The sequence below is a fragment of the Canis lupus genome, chromosome 29 (genome assembly GCF_048164855.1).
Source record: "Canis lupus baileyi chromosome 29, mCanLup2.hap1, whole genome shotgun sequence".
NCBI classification, from domain to species: Eukaryota; Metazoa; Chordata; class Mammalia; order Carnivora; family Canidae; genus Canis; species Canis lupus.
The window spans coordinates 19,509,785-19,534,194 of NC_132866.1; the positions used below are offsets into that span (position 1 = coordinate 19,509,785).

The 24,410-nt window shown below is 49.3% G+C and overlaps 2 long non-coding RNA genes across 6 annotated transcripts; one reads left to right on the forward strand and one right to left on the reverse strand.

Annotated features, from left to right (window-relative positions):
* The first annotated feature begins 5,522 nt into the window (after positions 1–5,522).
* LOC140620880 (uncharacterized) lies at positions 5,523–23,770 on the forward strand. 5 transcript variants are annotated; one of them, XR_012020611.1, is made up of 5 exons: positions 16,202–17,669; positions 19,940–20,054; positions 20,220–20,325; positions 22,082–22,352; positions 23,065–23,770. It is a non-coding gene; the product is annotated as an uncharacterized lncRNA (long non-coding RNA). The 5 variants fall into 5 exon arrangements; XR_012020610.1 differs by lacking the exon at positions 16,202–17,669 and adding an exon at positions 5,523–5,852 and having other exon boundaries at positions 22,082–23,770; XR_012020608.1 differs by lacking the exon at positions 16,202–17,669 and adding an exon at positions 15,554–16,192 and having other exon boundaries at positions 22,082–23,770.
* LOC140620881 (uncharacterized) lies at positions 6,029–17,633 on the reverse strand. Its single transcript, XR_012020612.1, has 3 exons — positions 17,120–17,633; positions 9,313–9,378; positions 6,029–7,669 (listed from the first exon to the last, which is right to left on the reverse strand). It is a non-coding gene; the product is annotated as an uncharacterized lncRNA (long non-coding RNA).
* Positions 23,771–24,410: the final 640 nt, after the last annotated feature.

Below are 24,410 nucleotides of genomic sequence, written 5' to 3' on the forward strand. Positions count from 1 at the left end.
GCTCCTCAGTTCCTAGGAGCAGAAACTAGGTTTGTTGAGGACACTCAGAGGTGACTGCCACCCTGGCCCCAGATGACATTAGCCAAATTCTGGAGACCAGAGTCTAAACCAGAGTCCCTCATACTAATGGCATTGGCAAGGGAAGAGTCCAGTGAATCAATCTCGTCATTCCCTGGAGGCTGCTTGGCATATCTTCCTTCCAAGAGGCATAATGCCACATTTTTATTCTTTGAATTCATTTCCTGTCCCCCCTGCCTACCAGTCCCTCTCCCTTATCCTCTTTGGCATATTCTTTCTCAGAAGGAACACCGCATAATTTGTTAACATGTGCCCTTGTAGTTATAAGAACTCATCTATCACATCATCTCTGATGTTTCACCCAGATTGTCTGTTTAGAGTCTGGAGGTCCCAACCATTTCAATTACATGATCCCAATAGTCTCTGGGATTGGACTATTTCAAAAGATTCATACATTCATTCAGCCAAGTATTTGGGGATCACTCATTAAGTGCCAAGCTCCAGGGACACAATGGTGAGCAAGATGATGAGGGACTCTTAGCAAGAAAATGATGCTACCAAATTCTCAGCTTATATACAGGACTGTTGCTGGGTGGGTGGGGTGGGGACTGGGACCAGTGAAGGCACTGATGCTCTGAGCACCTTAGAGGCCTAGAGGGCCAGATTAGGGTGCTGGCCACGGGGTTAAAAAGAAATGAACAGGGATGCCTGGGTGGCTTAGTGGTTGAATGTCTGCCTTGGGCTCAGGTCATGATCCTGGGGTCCTGGGTACCACATCAGGCTCCCTGTGGGGAGCCTGCTTCTCCTTCTGCCTATGTCTCTGCCTCTCTCTGTGTCTATCATGAATAAATAAGTAAAATCTTAAAAAATAGGTAAATAAAGAGAAGTGAACAGATCTGACAAGACAATGTCAGGGGGCTTTATTGGTAGGCAGAGGCAGCGCTGCATACTGCTTAAGAGCACAGGCACTGGGACCTGACTCTCCAAGTATCTAGCGGGGTGTGTAGTCTCTCCAGGCTTCGGCTTCCTTCTCTGTAAAATGGTGGTAATAACTTTACCTCATAGGATTATAGGTTGACAAGACTGAGCAAGGATAGTTCTAGCTTCGTGAAAACCGGGTGCTACTCCTGAGCTGGGAAACGCAGGAGGAGCAGGTAGGTTTGGGGTGGAAGATGCTCTATCCCACTAGGATTCTTGATTCTAAGGATTCCGTGAGGCACCTAACTGGAGCTGCTCAGCAGGCAGTTGGACATTGGGTCCAGACTCTAGAGAAAAATATGTGTCGGATTTTCTATTTCACTTAGGCTTTTTCTAATTTGTTCTTTTAAATTAGGCTGGATGGATCACAGCCTTCATATATGGCTTATGGTCAGTGATGGAGTTGGGGCTACAACTTGGTCTCCTTTACCGTAAATACTCCTGCTTCACCAGGCTGTGCCCTCTACTCCAAGAATCAATAGCTTCTATGTATCAACTCTTCCTGTTATCAGATGCTTTGTGAGAGTGTACCCGGATTCTCTCCTCTGCACTTCATGGCTCTCTGAGATAGCTATTATTATAGAGGAAGAAGCAGAGGGGGGGCTTCAGGAAGTTAAGTGTGTTGCTCAGGATCACAGAGTAAATGGCCAAGGGTCTGTACCCATGCTCAGAGGGTTGTGTTCTAGGGCAGCAGTGTCCAATAGAACTTTCTGTGATGGTGGAATGTTATATTTGCATTGCTCAATAGGGTAGCCGCAAACCACATATCCAGATGAAGAACCAAATTTTTAATCTTATCCTATTTAAATTAATTTAAATTTAATAGCCATATGTGGGTAGTAGCTACTGTGTTGGACAACACTGTCCTAGCCCTTCCAGAAGGTCAAGAAAGAACTAGAACTTCTCCTCATGCTTTATTGCAGTTAAATAGTTCAAGTTAGGGACAGGATCATCTTGTGCAAAATGTGGTTTCTGCCACAGGCTCCTCAAAATAGTAAGGCATTCTAGCCCTCGAGGGTTAAAGAGATATTTCCTGCTGCCCACGGTGTTCAGAGGCACCAGATGGAAAAGTTGGATGGTGTGGGAGGTGCGAAGGCCCCTGGTGGCTTCTGGGATAGGGAAAGGAAATGCCCTTTTGTGGCATCCTGGAATGCCAGCCTCCGGGCTGGCATCCCAAGCAACAGGCTGTTGCCTAGGAGACAAGGAGAACTGAAGACTTCCCAGGGGTAGCTGGTCTGCAGCAAGGACCACCCCTGGGGGACAGTAGCTGGAAGCAAAGGGAGGGTTGAGGAGAGGACCAGAGCAGGTTTGATGGGGCAGCAGGGGTAGCAGGTGTGGGGGTGCAGGGACAGTACCAGGGTTGGCCCACTGCAGATGGCACAGCTGGGAGGGGATGGGCAGAGGGATGGCTGTGGGCTGCACAGACAGTGGGGACCAGTGAGACAGAAGCGGTGCCCACGATCACTTGCCAATCTAGAAGCAAAGACCTTTCCTATAAACCAACTGCTTGTACCCTGCAACTATCAGCAACAGCCTCATAATCCTAAATAATTAGGGGTCAAGAAGAGGTTTGTTACCGTGTAAGCAGCACCTTCTGCGGCTGCAACAGTGCCTTAGTTACTCTCCTCCCCCCAGTAGGATGATTTTCTAATTACATCCAGCCAGGAACACCAAGTGTGGTTCCCACTGCATTTCATTTCCGGGCCTGTTGAACACAGAATTAATTTTTAATCACCCTGGAGGTGTTAAGTTTAATTACCTAGATTGCAAATGACAAGAAGAACAGGATTCAAAGAGTAACTTTTTGGGGTGCTTGTTGGGAGCAGGGAGCAGACATATTTTCGGAAGGCTTTTGAGGGGCATATGTTGGCTGTCTGGCAAACCCAGAGTTGGTATGTCCAGCTCTGCACTAGCCAGGGTCAGGGTGACAGGAAGTAGAAAATGTGGTCACTAGAGAAGCTCAAGCGTGGGCTGGACAGAGTGTCACCCAAGCACAAAAATCAGAAGTAGGACCCAGTCCAAGACCTTCTGTCTTCAAGTTCTCAATGGTAGAGCGAAGGCTGTTCATCAATTCCCTGGACCCACTGCTCTTTGTGCTATGTCACCATGTCTGTCCAAGTCCAAAAGCCAATAGCCAGTCTTCATTGTATAGTTTCTATGTGGCAACTGGGAGTAGACATAGTTGCCCCTGATGGCCATTCCCCTTTCCTATTTGGGCATGAGTAATCTCTGCCACACAGCCAGGTTCCTGACTACCTGGTCAGTTGGGGCATCCCATTTCCCTTACAGAGACTGGTGTGTGTGTGGGCCTGTGATGCCATCTTGGCCAATGAACTGTGGGAAAAAGTCAGGGGGTGGGTTTTGGGAAAGGTTTTTGTTTTTTGGTTCTCAAAATGAGACACACAGAGATGTCTCTTTTTTCTGCTAGGTATTGTTGTATCTTAGTGTGAGGATTTGAGGTTTGGGACAGGGTGGCAGCAATTGGAGGAGATTCCCCTTGAGAATGTTGCTGACATTCTGGAGATGATAGAGCCTGAACAATCTGGGCCTTCAATGATGCTCCTGAATTAACCAATCCTGGAACACTCTATCCAAGACCTTTTTGTGTGAGATAATACATTCTACATGGCTGTAGTCATCTTGAGTAAGGTTTTCTGTTTCTTGTAGTCCAGGGCATCTTAAGGGAGACCTAGACACTGTGTCAGTGTTTTACATCAATTACTTATGTGTTGCGGCAACAAATACAAATTAAGACTTGGGTCCTACTCTCAAGAGGCTAGAGTTGAATGGTAGAAAATGTGGTGTAGTGGGTTTGTTGAGCTGAGGGTGACCATAAAGGACAAGGAAGGTTCAGGGAAGGCTTTTTGGAGGGAATGATTTTTTTTAAAATGATTTTATTTACTTATTTATTTGAGAGAGAGAGAGAACATGAGTGGGGTGGGGAAAAGGCAGAGGGAGAGAAGCAAACTTTTTGCTGAGCAAGGAGCCTGATACAAGGCTTGATCCCAGGCCCCCTAGACCATGACCTGAGCCAAAGGCAATGCATAACCAACTAAGCCACCCAGCGGCCTTTTGGAAGAGGTCATATTTAAAGGAAATCTTAAAGGAAAATAAGCTAGGCCCAAGGGGTGGTGCAAGGGACATTTCAGGCCAAAGACCACCATGAACTGAAGCAGTGCAATCTGTAATTATCTGGGGCCTTCTGAGGACTCCACTGGAGTGACTCTGGGGTATGTCCAGGCTGGGACCAGAGAGAGGCAGGGGAGGCACTTGCACAAGCCTGATAGTGAGTCCTAGGTATCTGGGCATCTCAGCTGGCCCTGGAGGTGATGGTGTTGGAGAAGTGGGTAAGGGGCAGATCTGGGAGGGCTCCTAGCAACTCTACCTGGTAGGTGATTCACAGCCTTTGAAGGGTTTCCAGGATGTTAGAGATACTCCTTGGCTGGAGTATGGAGTGCTTACCAGAAGTAAGGTGGAAGTGGGGCAGGTCAGCAACAAGGATTTCAGGGGGGCACAGAGAGATCAGGGCATACTAGAAAAATGATACACGCAGCAGGCTGTGGTTGGGGCCATGGGGCATGGATGCTAGTGTCCACTACTGGCTTCGGAAGCCTATGGGGTGGCCTGGTGTTTCACAAAAGCAGCCTAGTGTTTCCAGCTCAGGGTAGTGGGGAGGCATGTGGCAGGGAGCCACAGAGACTAGGTGATGCCAGACAGAGTCCTGGAGGTCAGGGACCAGGTCTGCAGTGTTTTCTGTGTTCTCTGTAGCTTTGAGAACTGTGGTTTCCACTCATAGTCTTCCATCACTGCTCCTGACTTAGCTGTCCCTGCACCTGCCTTCGGACAGTGGGGAGGAGAGTCCACCGGACTGGCAGCTGTAGGAGGGCAGCACTGTGGCTTAGACCATGGTTGTTGAGGCTCACTATGTCAGGTACGGGGGCCAAGCCTTGCCTATCCATCCATCCCCGCTTTATTCCCACAATGTCCCATGAGGAGGCATGCTGTATCTGATGCTCTTCGGGTCTATTGAGGACATTCTGTGTGCCCAGCACTGACAGATAAATATCCTTGCCCTCCTAAGGCTTTCATTCTATTGATTGCAAGTGTCAGAGAAACATCTCAGACTACCTAGACAGAGACAAACATGAGTAGGTTTCTATATTTAAGACAACAGAGGGCATATCTTAGGCATAATGGGAGCCAGGAGCTCAGGTGAAGTCATTGAGAATCTTCTCCTCTTAGGGTCTCTCATTTCTGCCTCTTTTTTTTCTTTGTGTTTTTTTTTTTTTTTTCTTAGGCAGGCTCTTCATGTGCAGTGACATGGCCACCTGCAGCAGCTCTAGGCTTGCACCCCAATAAGCAAAAAGAGAGTCTTTCTTAAAGGGTCTAGCAAAAATCCTCAGCTTGATTCTCATTGGCTGGATTTAGTCACAGGCACTTATCCCTGAAGTCATCACAAAGGCTGGGAGAATAAGATCATCTAATTGGCAGGGGCGGGGGCACGTGCTCACTCCTGCAGCTGGCAAGTGAGATAACTGCCAGGACAACCATAGGAATGGGGAATAGTGGTTTCCCAAGGAGAAATCATGGCAGGAAAAGAGAATAGATCTCCCCTCCTCCCCCAGGAGGGGAAGCTGAGGTTAAGAGTAAATGACTTGCCCAGGAAAGCAACTGATATACCTCTCATCCAGAATTTGAGCTCAAGTCTCTTGGACTCCAGGACCTGAGCTCTGACTCCCCATCCTCCATTGCCTCCTCTTTCCGGAGACTCTCATGGGGCAGAGGCAGTGTGTGACAGCAGAGAGAGGGGCTCTGGAGTTGGTTGGATCTGGGTTAAATGCTGGCTCTGCCATTATGTAAGTAAACTCTCTGGGTCTCAGTTTCCACCTTCGTGAAATGAGTTTAATGACCCTTACCTCACAGGGTTGTTGGGAGGATTACACGAGTCCTGGGACGTAAAATTCCCTGGAAGACAGCCTAGCTCATGCTCAATGGGAACTAAATGAATTTTTTAAAAATAAATCAATTGGTAGGAGCTAAAGAAAATTTTTAATGGCTGAAAGGATGACATGTCTTAGCTTACATATTTTTCAGGCTTCCTCAGCTGTTAGATATCTCCCTGAATCTCTTCAGTACTGGAACGGGCAGAAGGGAAAAGCAAGACAAAAAGGAAGCTAGGGAGAGTGGGAGGCCTTCTTTTCCTACCATGAGAATAAGACCCAATTTCCGGTCTATCAATGTCAAGGGAAACGGAAATCCTGCTCCAGGGCCGGAGGGAAGCCCCCACCCGATCCCTACAGTTGGTGGTGGTGTGGGGGGGGGATGTGCATTCCCATGGGGAGGGAGGGAGGTGGGAGGTCCCCCTTCCTCCCTGTACCCTTGCTCCTCTGATCTCCCATCCGGGTCCTCCCAAGAGAAGAGGCCACTGAAAAGTCTCAGGAGTGTATAGGCTTGTGTCCCTGCGTGAGCCATCTTGGTGACATCCAAATCCTGATGCCTGATTACATGTCTCCTCCCCCAGCCTTACCTTCATAGTGAGCTAAGGTCTCTGAGCAGAGGATGTTAGCATAGAGGCTAAGAGGGCAGGCTCTCAAGTTTGGATGGTTTGGATCCAAATCTTCTTGTGCAGTGACAATATGGCTTGTGGGGAACACTATTAGTTGCTCATGTAATACACCCCAAGTGGGTGTTGGTAAACACACATATACCACACTACATACCAAACACACACCCTTCCTTGGAGTGACAGTGTGCTCAGCCCCAGGCAATGGATCATGACTGGTCTAAGCCAAGGACTGGCAAACTACCACCCGAGAGCCAAACATGGCTGCCTCCTGGTTTTGTGTGGCCCATGAGCTAAAATGGTTTTTGATATTTTCTTAAATGGTTGGAAAAAATCAAAGAATATTTTGTGACACATGAACATTATATGATTCTCGAGTGTAAATGTCAATAAAGTTTTGTTGGAGCACAGCCATACCCACTTGCTCTGTGTCTGTGGCCGATTTCACACAGCCAGGGAGAGTTGAGTAGTTGCAGCAGGGACTGTGGCCCCCACAGTCTAAAACGTTTCCTCTCTAGCCCATTGTAGAAAATGTTGCTGATCCTTGGTCTAAGCCGGTCATGATCATCCTGCTCCCTTTTTCCCAGGCTTTCTTGCGGCCAGGAGTGGCCACATGCTCCAGTTCTTTCCAGACTACTAAGCAAAAATCTGCTGGGAGGATTTGAATAAAAGCATCGCTTTTCTGAGGGATGGGGGCAGATATGGTTGGGACCTCCCCTTCTTCCTCCTACTTTCTGCCTGAAGCGGGGGTGTGCTGTCTGGAGCCCACACAGTCCTCTCTCAGAACTCATTTCCTGCCAAGCAGCAGGAAACAGAGGGTCACGAGTCCAGTGGGGAGGGCTGGCTGGGGTCCAGGCAGGGGGTGCGGTACACCCTGGCCATCTGCCCAGGAGCAAGAGCTGCTGCTTCTCACCTAGACCAGGTCTGGGCCCAGAGGGGCTGCTAGTCACCGGGGCTGGACTGAAAGGTCAGCTCTTCCCGAGAACTTGTCTGTGTGTCCCAACATCAATGTGTGGAAGTGGACAATGGACCGAGGCTCCTCACCGTGGAACCCTGGGGCTCAGTTCTTCCCTGAGTCCGTTCTCCTCTCCTCCAGCTTCTCCACAGTAGCTAAAAGAGAGTAGATAATTTAAGAAAAAAAAAGTTGGTAAGTCGATGCATGAAGGAAGAATACAGTTAGTGGGAGGCCTCCACGCATGTGAGCTAACAGCTGTCCTGTGTGGTCGCAAGCTAGGGATTGTTCTGCCCATTTAGAAGAGGAGGAAACTGAGGCCTTGTAAGACTAACTGACTTTCCCAAGATCATGAGAGTTAGGTGACACAGGGACCTCAACACCAGGGCTGTCCAAATCTCTGAGCATGAGCCCCTTCTGCCTCATCTCGTTAGACATCAGCTCCAGGCCTTGCCAGGATCTCTATCCAGGGACACAGGCAAAGAACCTGCCATCACCTCAACAAAGCATGAAAGGAACTTTCATGACGTGGGTCTGGGCAGCTGCCAGGCACAGCTTCTTGTGCACATTCCCCAGTTCTACTCTTGGGACCGCCAAGAACACGTCACTTCCTAGCGGGTGCTCAGTACATATTTGCAGAATGAATGAGTTGCTTATATCAGTGCAGATTCCTCAACAAAAAGTCATAGGCTGCAAAATCCTAGAAAGGCAGGTAAAATGGATATCGTGTTTCCTAGCTTTGCCATGGATTGGAATGTGCATTCCCGTAGCAGGATAAGCTTTTTGCCATGTTACACAAAACAAATGATGATAACCCCTGCCGTGATCAGATAAGAACATTTAAGCTATCCACTTGCTAAGGTGCCACTCACTATGCCGTGCACATGATGCAGATTGTCCCACTTAAATTTCCCAACAGCCTGGTGAGGTAGACATTATTGCTATCTTCATTTATAGTTGAGGAATCTGGAGTTCAGAGAGGTTTATCAACTTGACCAAGGCCACACAGCTAGTAGGTGGCATAGTCTGATTTTACAACCATCTTTCATCTCCATGAATAAGAGAGGAGCTGGCAGGGAAGATAGGGATGGGATGGCTTGGGGGTAGGGGGAAGGCCCCCTGTAATTTGTAAGGAAGATGGCTGAATCAGAGCCCTGACAGGGAGTTGAGAGCTGTTCACACAAACATTAGTGGGGAGGCCTTGTATGGCCACAGGATGGGTCGTTTCAGCCAGCCTCTCCCTGTCCCGTGCCAGGCTCAGCCTTGGCGTGATCACGAGCCAACAGAACTGTTTGTGTATGTTGGGGGTGGGAGCAGTGGATTAGGAGGGGCCGGGCCTGGGCTGGGCTGGCGTGATTGTGACTCTCCCCCAGTGAGGCTTCTCCTAGAGGTGCTGGTGACTCATTTACCCTGCCCAGTCAGGCCTCTATCAGGGTGCGACTTGTAAATAAGCCACAAAATGCCATTGGGCAAGAGAGAGATGGGGAGGGCAGTTGGCTCAAAGGGCAGCCCTTGGTGTCCTGCCAGACCCAAGTCTCATCCTGGGCCTGACATGCTGGGCGACCCACGTGAGGCCCATCCCAGCCCATGCAAACCACGAGGCATGTTGGACAGCATTGCTGCTGGTACCTTTGGCCTTTTTTTTCCTGGGAAGTTCTAGGATCTCCACTCCCTGGGCTGGCCCAGAACTACAGCTACTCTATAACCTGTTGTGGGTCTTGATCCCCAGAGACCACCCCCTTGTGGGCTTCTGAGAGGTGTGCCTAGGTAATCAGCCTGCATACCATTAATTGTCACCTACTGTAGGTCTGGCAGGGTCCAGTGGCTGACTTGGGACTGGTGCTCACGCATTAGAGAAGTTTGTTGCCTAAAAAAAAAAAAAAAAAAAAAAAGGAAGAAGAAGAAGTTTGTTCCCTGATTGAGTGATTGAATGGGCCCAGAACTCAGAGACCAGAGGAGAAACCAGAGAAGGCATATCCCAGCCCTCGGGGGACTTAAAGCTTCCACTCAACTGTAGTAACAAAATTAACAGAACAGCTGTGTGTTAAATTGTGAGATTCTCACTGGGTCTCTTAAAATGGGAGCTGGGTCTCTTCCAGGAGGAGGTGGACTCAGGTTGGTCTGAGTGGGAAACTTGGAGGTGGGTGTGGGTATGGAGGGGATTCAAGATGAACCTGGGGAGAAATGCAGTCATTGTGTGATCCTCTGGAGTGGGAAGGTCTTTAAATATTAGGTCTGATGCCAACGGGTTTGTAACAGTGCTTGGCTAGGAATTTACCCGATGCAAGGAACCAATTAAACACAGACACCTTCTTACTTAATCCTCATGCCAATCCTGTAGAGGTTCCCTTTTTTATAGGTGAGGAAACAGGCTCTAACGGGATCAGTAAAATGCTTAAAGCCACAGATACATGGGGTGCCTGGGTGGCTTAGTCGGTGAAGCGTCTGCTTCTTGATTTGGGCTCAGGTCATGATCTCAAGGTTGTGAGATGGAGCTCTATGTTGGGCTCTGGGTTCCATGACCTGCTTGAGATTCTCTCTCTCTCTCCCTCTCCCTGTGCCTTTCCTCTGACTCTTAAAAAAAAAAGAAAAAGCCACACGGACAGAGGAGAGAGGAACTGGATGATGTTATCCAATATGGTAGCTGCTAGCTATGGATGGCTATTGAGCACTTGAAATGTGGCTAATCTCATCTGAGCGGTGCTTTAAGTAGAAAATAACACACTAGGTTTCAAAGACTTTGTAAAAAACAAAAAAAAATATTAAACATCTCATTAATAGCTCCTTTTAGGAGCATACTGCCTATTGAAATACTTTGGATATATTGTATGAAATAAAATATATGATTAAAATCCATTTCATCTGTTTTTTTTAAATGTGGCTACTAGAATATTTTAAATTATGTAGGTGGTTTGCATAATATTTCCAAGGGATGATACCCTGCCAAGTGGCCCCCAGCCTCAGCTTGAGCACCTCGAGAGATGGTGTATTCTTGTCCCAGGGCAGCCCTAATCAAGTGCCACAAATCCGGTGGCTTAACCAATAGAAATATACTGTCACAGTTCTGGGGGCTAGAAGTTTGACGTCAAGGTGTCAGCAGTGTTGGTTCCTTTTGACGCTGTGAGGGACTCTGTTCCAGGCTTCTTCCCTGGCTTCTGGAGGTTGGATGGTGATCGCTTGAGTTCTTTGGCTTCTGCTACATCCCCTCATCTCCTCACTCGTTGTCATGTGTCCTCTTCCTGTGTGTGAGTGTGTGTATGTGTGTGTGTGTGTGTGTGTGCATCCAAATGCCCGCTGTGTTTAAGGACACCAGTCATATTGGACTAGGGGCCCACCTTAGTTTGGAATGGCCTCGTCTTAATTAATTAGTTACATCTGCAAAGATCCTTTTCCTAACTGAGGTCACCCGAAGTACTGGGGCTTAGGACATTGATGTATGAATTTGGGGGGCATGCACTTCAACCCGTAACAGATGAGGAACTCCCTCCTTCTTCAGTAGCTCATACCATATTCGATCTCCCTAATGATCATATTCTCTGGTGCCGGCCCATAGATCAGCCTAGGATTCCTCTTTCAAATCATTTGCAAATGCCCAGCCCACCCTGTCAGGTGGCATCAAGTGCCAGGGACACCCACATTTTGTTCCTCGGAGCCCAGGTGTGACTGGCCCCACCGTGGGTGAGACTGTATCTATTACATAATGATAACAACTCTTGGAGAGCAGGAAGGAGAAAACTGATAAAGGAGAGAAGGCTAAAAATAACCAATGGAGCAGGGGAGGGGTGGCCTAGATGACCTTTGCCTTTGCAACTTTGATTTACAAACAGCAGAGCCAGGAGGTCACCTGGGTCCACGTTGGCTATAAAAACCTCAGCACCTTCTCAGCTGACACAAATTCCAATCCTGGGGAAATGTGACCATAGCATGGTGGGCTGCTTCTCTTTTCATTTCTAAGTGTGGGACGGGTTCTGGTGAGTCCTTCAGAACGACAGGTAGTTGGGATCCAGCCCAACTCCTTGCCACCAGTGTGACTTAGGAGAGTTGCAAAATTTACTGGAGCCTCTGCTTTCTCATCTGCAAAATAGGAAGAGGAAGGAAGGCTTGCCCTGCCCGCCTCGGTGGGTTACCATGAGGGACAATCAGAGAGGCACAGCTGGGTCCTGGGTGGAGGAAGGACCCAAGGCGGGCACCGACTCCTATCAGCATCTTGGTGCCCCTCGCCTGTTGCACATAGTCTATTCATGGCAGGTGTCAGGTGCATTAGGGCCCTCGCCACTCAAAGAGGCCTCTACTACTCCAGTGGAGCAGCAGCAGCAGCTGGGGAACTTGCCAGAAATGCAGACTGTTAGGCCCCACTCCAGACCTTCTAAAGCAGCACCTGCATTTTAACAAGATCCCCAAGAGATTCATTGATCCCAAAGTGTGTTCATTGTAGTTTAAGAAGCCCTGCTTTCCTGGACACCATTTTTGTGTGTCCTGGGCCTATTCTGCTTTCTTTTGGTAAAAGTGATCTTATTTTCTTTGGGAGAATCATGCCCCAGCCCCTCCATTCCCCAGTTCTATGTGCTTCAGTGGGGTTATCTGAGCTCCAGATACTTGAGGCAGCATGAAAGCTAGTCCTGGCCAGTCAGAACAAATCCTGGAGCTTTGCCGGCACTCTTGAGAAAGAGGAGCTCTCTTAATGCAGCCTTTATTCAGCTGTAGGACGGAAGCCCGGAGCTGGGTGTCACCATGTTGGTCACCACTGTGGAGAATCTAAGAACAGAGGCCCCACAGAGAGGAGCAGGTGTGCGTGTTTGTGTGTGGCAGGAAGATTCTTGATCACATCTTTTGGGTTTCTAGCTTTGTCCAAAGCCAGATCAATCCCTCTTGGCTTTCCAGTTCATATGAGCCAACCAATTCCCTCTTACCTAAGCCAGTGTGTGATGGGTTGCTGACACTTAAAAAGAGCCCTCTTTGCCTTGGTGCTGCTGAACTCAGGGTACAGTAAGTGTCCTTGTGGAGCTCACCCACTTACTACTCCAGGGGAACACAAGAAAGGGCCATTACGATGGTGAGTGGATAATGGCCTGACAGAGTGAGGCTCGTTGGGGGAGAGGGGTCAGGGAGGGCTCCCCAGAGAAGACGGCCCCTGAGCTGACTCTGAAGGACAAATGGAGTTAGATAAGTAGGCAGTGTACAGCCCCCCACCCCATGTGTGGCCAAAGGAACTGATGGTAAAGGGGATAGGGAGGGGCATCTGGGGAGAAGGGGTGTCTTATCACTGAATAAAGTAGATGCCCATGGTTGCCATTCCCGAGGGACAAATCACACTCATGCTAAGCCCTCTGCCTTTGGCAAACCTGGTGACATCCTGGCATGATGGGCAGAGGGTTAGCATCACAGCAGGAAGATCCAGGTAGGAATCTCAGTTATGCGATCACTGAGAGCTGTATGATCCTGTGGAGCCCCTCCACTTTTCTGATCCTCATCTATAAAAAATAGAGATTCAAAATTCCTAGGTCCAAAGGGCTGCAGTGATAATTGGGTGAGAGGATGATAGAAAAGTTTTTTAAATCTGCAAAATAAGCAAATCTGTAGCCTACTGGTGGCGAGGGGATCCCTGCAGGCTAAGGTCCTGGCGGTGAGGTACAGGGAAGCCTCTCTGTGCTGCAGACAGGACCCCTTTGGGTTCCATGCCCCTCTCCCCCATATACACACACACAGAATTTGGTCTCCAACAGAGGAGCCAGGGTTCAAGGCGCTTTGCCTCCACCTGGCTTTAGTTGGCCAATTCCAACGAGGCTGCTCTCAGGCCTGGGCTGGCACTGCCAGCCTGGGCTCTGGAGCCACATGCAGCATCCCTGAGGCTCTGGGACAAGTCTGGTACTTCCTACCCTGGGGCTCAAAGATGCCTAGAACCACAGATGCTACTTTCTCTGTAGGCCAGCTATTGATTGAACACTGACATGCACAGAGGAACTTCTCAAATTTATTCTGTACCCCTCAGCATCCCCATTTTAAAGATGAAGAATGGTTCAAAGAGATAAAGACACCCACCCAAGTTCCCACCGCTATCAAACTGCAAGACTAGATCTAGAGCTGGGTGGATCTCATTGAAAGCCTGGCTCTGTCCTGTAAGCCACAGAGCTGCCATGGAGATGCTCAGCACTTCCAGCAAAACAGAGTGGAGGGAGGATTTATTTTTTGGCTCCTTCCTGCCTCTCCTGTCCAGCCATCTCACCCTCCCCCAGACCGAGGAATAGGATGGAGACGGGCCAAGGATGTGATGACCTCTGCAGGAGGAAGGTGAGGGGATGTCCGACCAAGCAGGTGACATCTTCAAAACCCAAAGGACTGGAGCTTTCACGGTGGGATAATAGGCAGTAGGTGACATTTCAGGCAGGGGGTCCAGCTTGAATGCTCCCTTCAAAGCCTATTTGTGGAGCCAGGCCTGCCCTAACCCCAGGCTTCTTGCTGGAAGCTCTGGGCCCCATCAACCCGGGGCAGGGGAATCAGCAGGGAAATCAGCGTGTACATGGGATTGCCTGAGTGTGTCCCTGCCTCCAGGCTGGAGGCCTCAGGAAAGAGGAAATAGTGGCTAGGGATGGAGGACAGCAGCTGGGTCCCAAGGCTACCTGTTGAGGAAAAGCCTCCCTACATTTTATGGGTTTGTAAATGGGGGGCAAACACAGGGGAAATGAATAGCTTCTAGGCAGAGGCTGATGGTCAGGTGTTCCTTTACTGAGCCAGACCCCAAATGGGTTCCCCCAGACCGTGAGCACCCTGCGGGTGTGCTCGGGACAGGAAGGGTTTCCAGGACACCGGCGGCCCAGCGTGAGACAGTCACCTATTCCCCTGAGGTTTCCTGAGCTCAGCCTGGGGCTGGCGGTGGTGGTGGCTAGGAGCTCAGGGGCAAGGGTGGGATCAGAATCCCCTGCCTCCAGGAGAGGGGGGGCTAGTTTCCTAGAAGCTCCAGCATCCTCACCCCCACGGGACTTGTACTCGGAGTGCTAAGAGGGGGGTGCGAGCGTGGCCGCGTGGGCCGCTGCCTGGCGTCCGCGAGTGGCCACGTGAGGGACAGTGACGGGAAGCCGTGGGAGTCAGACTGAAATGTGGCTCAGGGCAGGGTCTGAAAGTGGTGGGTGCACGGGGGAAAGTGGGGGCTGGGAGTCGTCTCTGCACCTGCGAGGGGTGTGTGCAGGTGCAGGTGGGTGGGTGGAAGTGAGAGGGTAGGAGGCGTGAGTGGAGAATTCTCTGCGGCCCAAGGGAGCCGTTTTGTGCATAAATGTGAAGCGGCTCTGTCACATGCGGGGGTCGCCAGGCAGTGGTGAGCGTGTGTGAATGGGCGGCTTATCTGCCCGACATGTGAGTCCACGTGAGTGTCCATGTCCGGGGGGTGGGCGGGCAAGGCCCCATAGTGATATGAGACAAGGGTGTCAAGTGCAGGCCGATCGAGTGGGTGGGCGACGTGCATCCACCCTGGGTCAGGTCATGCACGGAGTCTGCGCTCGCAAGGGCCCCAAGGCGCGAGTTCCTATCCCAGGGCTCATTCGTTGTCCTCAATTAATTCTCAGTTAATACTTGTTTAATACCCAGCCTGGGGGAGCTGAATGTGCCTCTCCTCCCAGCGCACAGGCCTTCTCAGAGCTAAGGAAGCTGCAGGACGCTTGGCAGCACAAAGCCCCCTGGGTCACTGCTACCACGGTTTTTACAAGGAAAATCGCAGGTGATACTTCCGTCCTTGGCTTCCAGAGGGTAGCTTTCATCGCAGATGTGTCTTTAAGCCAAGGACCATGTCTTGGAGCACCTGACAATTTCTCGGCTGCGTTGTGGTCATAAATCTGGGGACTATTAGAATAGTAGAGCCATATGGCCAAGAATTGCCTGTGCCTTTGTGTGAAGCTGGGAGGAAGTGAAGCAAGAGGAGGCAGGGGGAGGTTGGGGAGGGAAGGGGGAGGAGCAAAGAGAGGCTGGTGAATGGGCAGGGCAGGTTGAGAGGGGCTCTGGGCCTGGGGTGGGGAAGCAGAAGCCTGGAGGCTGGGGTGAGGGGTTGGGGGCCCCATATGCTGTACTAAGAAGCTGCAGTGGGAGAGAACAGGGGAGGGAGCTTCAGTTGTGAGGCTAGAATCATAAGGCCCCACTGGGTGACATAGCTGCGTGGCCCTTACCAGGCTTCAGCCTCACCCTCTCCTAGTTCCTCTAACCTCTGCCAGAGGCCCCAGCACAGCCTGGCCTCCTCAGTCCTGCCCATCTGGGAGGGCTGGCTCACAGCGCGGAGGGAGTGCTCTTTGGGCCTTACCTGGATTCCAGCCATAGCTCCTAAAGCACAAAGGCCAACATGGCACAGTGGCTGGTGGCTGGGCAGAGCTTTGCCAGATGACTTTCTCCTCCTGGTTCCGTTCAGGGAGGCTGTGAGGAAATAAGTTTCCTCCCAAGATGCTATGGATTGACTCCACCCAGCTTCCCAGTGGCCCATAAAATAATAGTAATGTTTATTGGGTACGCATTTTGTGCCAAGTGCTATTAAGGAGATCTTAAAGGCAAATTATTAGCAGCTCTGTTACTGAGAACAGAGAGGGTATGTGACTCTACCAAGCTCACAGGTACTAGGGAATCCTGGGACCAAACCTGGAGCCCCGACAGTTGGCGACCAGAGCCTTTGGACTTAACCACTAGACCACCCTGCTTCTCAAGAAAAGGTGGGTTTGTGAAATGCAGTGAGGAGGGGACAGAGGAGGAGCATCTCAGGGGCCTGGGGGACTCATCCCAGGGAAGCTGAGTCACAGGGCAAGTGTTCCTGGGAAATTAGCCCAGCCCCAGAGTAGACTCCCTGAGATGGCATGGCCAGGATTTTGGGAAAGCTGAGTACAGAGAGGATATTCTCCAAGAGAAGGAGCAATGTCTTGGGTTAACCTGAGGACACAAGGCAGGGTAGAGCAGCAAGGAAGGACCAACAGCCTGAGGGGTCAGGGCCTGAGCTTGGCCCTTGAGTGAGTGCCCTGGAGCAGCAGCCGCCTGCAGAGTGAAATCAGGCTGAGGTCCCCGTGGCCTGTCGCTGCGGCTCTGGCTCCCGTGTCCCTCGCTCTGTAGGCAAACCGGGCATTCTAGCCAGCTGGCGTGCTCTCTAGGGGATGGGGGCCCTCAGAGGGCTGCGATGTCCAAGCCCAGTCTTTGGAGGAAGAGCCGGCCAGCCTCCGCATGCATTTTCCCAGCCTGGTCCTCTGCTGTGCGGCCATCCTGTAAGGAAGGCCGCCACTCCCATCCTAGCGGACCTTGACTTTAGGTTGCCATCTGCTATTACAAACAACACACCCGTGGGCCTGTCTGCGGGATAAATTCCTAGGAGAACAGCCAGGTGGGACGACAAGGTAATCTTGTAACGTATCACCGACCAGCCCTGCATCACTGTCCTTCCAATCCTCACCCCCCACCCCACCCTCCCCCATATTAGCACATTTTGGTCTCTCCCAAACTGACAGGGGAAACCTGGCATTTAGAGCAGTTTTAGTTTCCATTTCTCTTAATAGGAGATCATTGAACACCTTTTCTCTGTTTAAGCGCCAGTGGTGTTTTGTGCGGGCTTTCCATCCCTCTCTGCAAGGGCTTTTCTCCTTTAAACTGCTTACCGTTGGGTGAAAGCCTGAAGCATGGTCACCTTTAAACTGGTTCATTAGAATTCTGTTTTCCCAAGGACCAGATGAAGGCCTCAAAGAAGATTTTAGTTCGTTGGGTTTCTTAACGCAGAAACCGGGACGCTGGGCAGTGAGAACTGCAAGTCCTATTCTTCTAGCTCATGCCGGCTTTTCTCATCCTGGGGCGACGAGCTGGGCCCCTGTGAGCCTCCCAGGGAGGCCGGGCAGCTACGCGGGCCTCACTCAGCGTCTCTGCGCTTCGGTCCAGTGACCCACGGCAAGGGGAGCTGCCTGCAAGCTGCTGATGGTTACGGTGCCCTGTGGTCGAGGAGGCCGGGCTTGGGGCAGGGCCGGGGGGCAGCGATGCCACCCTGAGCTCTGGGCTCTGAGCATCTGCACACGGGATCCTCTGGGACTGTTCTATGCTCCCGTGGCCCCTGTTGGAGGGGGTTTGCAGACTTGCCATGGGGAGAAGGAGAGGGTCTAGCTACTGGTTCCTCCTTCTGGCCCCTGCCTGCTTCCCCCCACCAAATGGCAGCTTTGGGTAAGATGGTTGAGACTTTCTTTCTTTCTTTCTTTCTTTCTTTCTTTCTTTCTTTCTTTCTTTCTTTCTTTCTTTCTTTCTTCTTTCTCTTTCTTTCTTTCTTTCTTTTTTTTTTTTTTTTTTTTTTAAGATTTGATTTATGTATTCATGAGAGACACAGAGAGAGGCAGAGACAGAGGCAGAGGGAGAAGCAGGCTCCCTGCCTGGAGCCCGATGTGGACACGATCCCAGAATCCTGGGGTCACCACCCCAGCTGAAGGCAGATGCTCAACCACTGAGCCATCCAGGCATCCGTGGTCGAGACTTCCTGCTATAAAATGTGTTTATCTTTTCCTCAAATGAGCACGGGGCCTGGGACTTGCTGTTCCCTCTGCTAGAAGTTTCTTCCTCCAAATCTTCACATGGTGACACTTTTCATCACCCTGTTGCGGCTCCGTTGTCCTCTCCTCCGAGAAGATACCTGGTGAGTCATTCTACCTTTCAGAACCACCCGCTTACTGACTTGTTTCTGTGCTTATGGTCCATCCCTGTGAGGACAGGGGCCTTGTCTGCGTTGCTCATTTTGTCCCAGTGCCTGGTGGAGAGGAGCTGAGGGTATAATGACCAGAGGGTCTCTGAGGGCTGCAGGCGTGGGGAGGAGCATCTCACCCATGTGGGTTGTAGAAACCGGGTGAGGCTGGGGCTCTTCAGGAGGGAGGCAGGGAGCAACCAGACCAGAGGAAGGCCTTAAAGGTAGAGCTCGGGAAGCCCTGCATTCAGGGGTTTCTCTGCCCCAGCCCATCAAAACCTCTGGGACCTAGGGGAGCCCCTTTATGAGAACTACAGGTTCAGCTAACAGCAAGGCAGTGCTTTTAAAAATGTGTTTTTTGGGGGCACCTGGGTGGCTCAGTGGTTAAGCGTTTGCCTTTGGCTCAGGCTGTGATCCTGGAGTCCTGGGATCGAGTCCCACATCAGGCTCCTGCATGGAGCCTGCTCCTCCCTCTGTCTATATCTCTGTCTCTCTCTGTGTCTCTCATGAACAAATAAATAAAATCTTTTTTAAAAAAGTGTTTTTTGGTGTCCAAAGTTTATAAGTTTTAGTTTGTAGTCTGGAGACAAGATAACAAAGACATCCCAAACTCATCCTCCCCACTCCACACACACACAGCTAACCCAGGAGCATAACACACATGGGCTGTGTACTTCCCTCCCTTATCTCAGCCAGACAGCTCTTTGTGAGTCTGTCCCTCTGTTGCCACTGACGTGACCCAGGTCTGTGCTTTACCTTATTTTTAGCGGGGCCACAGGAGGTGTACAAGTTCTCCAGGGCCATGCATCTCAGACTTTTCTTCCCAGCCACTGTCCCAGGCTGGATATGAGCACAGCCACTCTGCCCTTCCCAAAGCTCCATATTACGCCCCCCATAGCAGGATCTCTTCTCCCTCTTGCCTAAGGCCTTCGCTGGCATATCTGTTGCAGTGTGGTGTGGAACAAGCAAGATTAGTCCAAAGTACATGTCCAACGATAGGGAGTGAGTGGGTCAAGCAAATCAGGAATCATCTAGACTAGGGTTTCTCAATGTCAGCACTATTGACTTCTTGTTGGAAGTGGTAGGATGTTTAGCAGCAGCCCGGGCCTCTACCCACTAGATGCCAATAGCACCTTCCACCCCATGTGACAATCAAAAATGTCTCCAACAGGGGATCCCTGGGTGGCGCAGCGGTTTGGCGCCTGCCTTTGGCCCAGGGCGCGATCCTGGAGACCCGGGATCGAATCCCACGTCGGGCTCCCGGTGCATGGAGCCTGCTTCTCCCTCTGCCTGTGTCTCTGCCTCTCTCTCTCTCTCTGTGGCTATCATAAGTAAATAAAAAAAATAAATAAATAAATTAAAAAAAAATGTCTCCAACATTGCAAATAACCCATTTGAGAACCAAATCTACTGGTCTATAAATGGAATTCTATGCAGCCATTAAGAATGACAAATAAGGGATCCCTGGGTGGCGCAGGGGTTTGGCGCCTGCCTTTGGCCCAGGGCGCGATCCTGGAGACCCGGGATCGAGTCCCACATCGGGCTTCCGGTGCATGGAGCCTGCTTCTCCCTCTGCCTGTGTCTCTGCCTCTCTCTCTGTGACTATCATAAATAAATAAACATTTAAAAAAATTAAAAAAAAAAAAAAAAAAAAAGAATGACAAATAATAATAGAAATAATTACAACTAACACTTCTTGAGGGCACACTATGAACCAGGCTCAGTTCTGAGTTTTACAGGTAACAATTTCTTTATTCCCCAGAGCATCCCCATTTCACACAGAAGAAAATCAAGACACAGAGAGTTTGATGAAGTTTTGCAAGGTCACACAGCCAGGAAGACACTTATGACATCTACATATTTCTAAGAGAGAAAAGGTAAGAACACAGTAAAGGTAGTGTGATTTCATTTTTTTGGTTAAAAACACATGCGTTACCCATCCCACCTACCCTGCACATGTATATGTATCACAAAACATAGGTTAATTGTTCTTTCTACATCATGAGATTGCAGATAAATATTCTACTTCTGTTTCTCTGTAGCTTCATATTATATTATTGATGAAAGAGAAAAAAAACCTGCTGCCATCTCGTCTTATAGTCTTGGAGATGTGGTATCTTCAGCCCCATTTCAGGCCCAGGTGACCAGGTAGGGACTCCATTGTGCTTGGGGTGTCTCTGGGGCCTTGTCTAGAGTTGGAGGTTGGAATAGACCCACCAGAGACAAATGGCACCTTCCCAGCAGCGTCTGGGAAACCCATACTTCTGCCCCTTTCCAGAATGTGGTGAGGTGAGGACTTCACCCAGTAATTGGCATCTAGAGAACATACAAGGCCTCAGACCTGGCTGAGCTGCTCCCTCTTGAGACCTGCTGGAAGAAGGAAAACTGCCCACAATGCCCAGTGCAGTGCAGCAGGGTTGGGGCAGGAGCAACAGTGCACCTGATTTTTTTAAAAAACAATTTTAAATAACCTTTGATGTGATTGTTTTATGAGTAAATGATCTTATAAATAGCATATCTTATTGTTCCTAAAATACCCAAACGACTCTACGTGTCTAAGGGGAATTTTGAAATGTAAAACAATTATTACTTTTTAAAAAGATTTTATTTATTTATTTGAGAGAGAGGGCACAAGCAGGAGACGACACAAGCACAAGCTGAGCAGAGAGGCCGACAGGGGGGTTGATCCCAGGACCCTGAGATCATGACCTGAGCCAAAGTCAGATGCTTAAGTCACTGACCCACCAGGTGCCCTGCAAAACAATTATTTGTAAGCCTAGAAAATTTAAATTCAAATATTAACAGTAGCAGAATACAGGCTAAAACAGAAATGTGCTTTCGAAGCAGAAAACCTGAGCTGATCTGCTCCCACCAGCCCCTCACTGACGGCTCCATTCCTTTGGTCCTCAAATGGGGCTCGTGTCTCCGGGAATGTCTGGTGGCTGGACGGAAGCGTGGGGGGCGTCTGAGCACAGTTCCTGGCACGAGCTTCACACTCTGTGATTGGGAACTGTCATCACCACAAGGTCTTAGCCTTGTGGTTAGTTCTTAGCTTTTCGACTCTGGTCAGTTTGCTAGAGGCAGAGTATTTTTAGAATCAGAAAAAGTAAAAAACAACAACAAAACCCCTTCTGAAACCAAAGAAAGGCGAGGAGTGGTAGGTGAGGAAGGACTGCAGGGAGCAGAGGGCAGAGGGACAGATGCTTTTAGGAGCCATGGCTCTGGGGCCTGGAATTTCACCTTCACCGAACTAGGTTGAGAGAGGCAGGTGGGTACACCACAGGTTTCCTGACTGAGGACTTCCTGCCTTTGAGCCCACCCACAAGCCCACCCACTTGTCCTCATGTATAGGTCTCAGGGAAACCCCAGGGTAATGGGCTCCTCCACACACACCCACTCCTGATGAGCAGGCCCCTGGGCCCAAGCTGGGGCTTCCCAGAGCCCACCCAGCCTGGCCTGCCATGGCTGTTCTCCTGAGCTAGGGCGGCTGACATGCAGGTGAGGTAGGCCATGGAACAAAGGCTAACAAAACACAAATGCTGTTCTATTATCTCTGCCTTATCCTCTTGTTCTTTCTTTTTCCTTTCTTTTTTTTTTTTTTTTTTAAGATTTTAAAAATGTATTTAAGAGAGAGAGAGAGAACACAAGCACAAACAAGGACGCAGGGAGGAGGGTGGAAAAACAGAGGGAGAAGGAGAAGTGACCTTCCTACTGAGCAGAGAGCCTGACCTGGGGCTGGATCCCAGGATGCTGGGATCATGACCTGAGCAGAAGCCAGATGTTTAACCAACTGAACCATCCCAGTGCCCCCTTTTCTTTTCTTATTTTTTATTGTAAATATTTAAAAATTCATTCCTTCAGATACGTTGGACTTCAGCCAAACTTAAAACTTTGTATATCATAGGACACTGTCACCGAGAAAAAAGGCAACTCACAGGATTGGAGAAAATATTTACAAATTAAGGGATTCACATCCGGAATATATAAAGAGCTCCTAAAATTCAACAACAACAAAGCAAACAACTCAATTCAAAAATAATGATAGATGTGAACAGACATTTCTCCAAGGAAGACACATAAATGGCCACCAGGCACATGAAAAGACGCTCGACATCAATAATCATCAGGGAAATGCAAATCAAAACCACAGTGGAATACCACTTCACACCCATTTGGTAACTATTTTCAAAAAAGCAGAAAATGAGAAGTGTTGACAAGGATGTGGAGAAATTGAAACCCTTAGCATTGTTGGTGGGAATGTAAAATGGTGTAGTCTCTATGGAAATCAGTGATAGAGCTATCATATGACCCAGCAGTTTCACTTCTGGGTATATACACAAAAGAGCTGCATTAAAGGACTGGAATAGAGATCTGTACGCCAATGTGCGTGGCAGCATTATTCACAACAGCCAAAGTGGAAACAACTCAAATGTCCACTGGCAGATGAATAAATAAACAAAGGTGCTTTATATCTACAATAAGGATATTAATCTGCCTTAAGGAGAAATGAAGTTCTGACACATGCTACAACATAGACAAAGACATTTATGCTAAGTGAAGTAAGATAGATCAAAAGGGACAACTATGATTCCATTTATGAGATACCTGGAACAGACAAATTCATAGAGACAGAATGCTGAGTAGTGGTTGCCATGGGCTGGGGGAGGGGAAAGGGAGGGGAAGTTAGTGTTTAATGGGCACAAAGTTTCCACTGGGGATGATGAGAAATTTCTGGAGATGTATGGTGATGATGGTTGCGCAACAGCACGAATGTACTTAACACCACTGACCTATCAACTCAAACATGGCTAATACAGTAAATTTTGTTATGTGTATTTTACCACAATGACAACATTTTTAAAAAATTTTTTTATTTATTTATGATAGTCATCAGAGAGAGAGAGAGAGGCAGAGACACAGGCAGAGGAAGAAGCAGGCTCCACGCACCGGGAGCCCGACGTGGGATTCGATCCCGGGTCTCCAGGATCACGCCCTGGGCCAAAGGCAGGCACCAAACCACTGCGCCACCCAGGGATCCCACAATGACAACATTTTAATGGAAGGAGCATCAACTATCTCCCAGTGCAAACCCTTCATTTTGCAGAAAAATAAACTGAGACTTGAAGAGGTACAAAAGCCAAGGGGGAAAAAAAAGAGCCATCATTCATTTCAAATCCTCAGGTGTTCTTGAATTTAGAGGATATAAAGTAAAACCCCCTTTAGGCAACCTTCCTTAACCACATCCCCTTCTCCTGGCGGGTAACCACAATGAAATCACTTGATGTGAATTCTTCTAGATCTTCTTTTGTAGGTTGACAGAAATGGAACCATTTTGTCCTATTTTGCAACTTGCCCTTTACACTTAATACTAGTTCTTGCAGATCTTTCCATGTCAGTTCCTGTGAGCTACCCCATTCTTTCAAACTGTTGCGCCGTATGTCATATACACGCACATCACAGCTAAACGTGGAGCTGTTGGTGAGCACTCTGGTTGGCTTTACGATTTGGCTATTATAGACAATTAAGTGTGAATTCCTCTTTGTACAGACATACAAGTATTTCTTTACTTATTAAAGTTACAAGCATACATGAATGAACGTCAGTAAAATAGCTGCCGTATATTGGTTTCAGGGAGAGCAAAATATTTTCTATCATGATCTCACCTGCTGTTATGCCTCCAGTCAACCCCGTGAGCTCTCCCCACAGATGAGGGAAAGGTCCAGAAAACTCGAGTCATTTGCCCCTCCCCCTCATCACAGAGCTCATGAGATGGTCCAAGGCCTTCAGGTGAACCTGGCCTAACCATGCAAAGTGTCTAAGTTCTATGATCTTTTCAAGACCAGGACTTGAATCTCTTTTCTGCTGCATCCCGGAATCTGACACAGTTCTCAGAGTCACGGGCACTAACATTTGCCAACACCTACTCACCATGTTTGACCACTGCCCTTAGGGCCCATCAGGAAAAAGGGGGTTGGACACCATCTGTCTCTCCAATCTCATTCTCAGTGGCCCTACAGCATGTCCTTTTCCAACAACCACCGGAAGGCAACCTCTTGCCTGGATCCCCCAGGCCTGAGATCCCCAGATATCTTGCCAGTACACTGGGCCTTCAACCCTCAACCCAGCCCCGGCCCTCCCTGACTCTGATCCCTTAGGGCACTCCCAGAGCCCTTATTCATCTCACATTATTGTCATTATTATTATTATTATTACTATTAAGTAGCCTCCAGGCC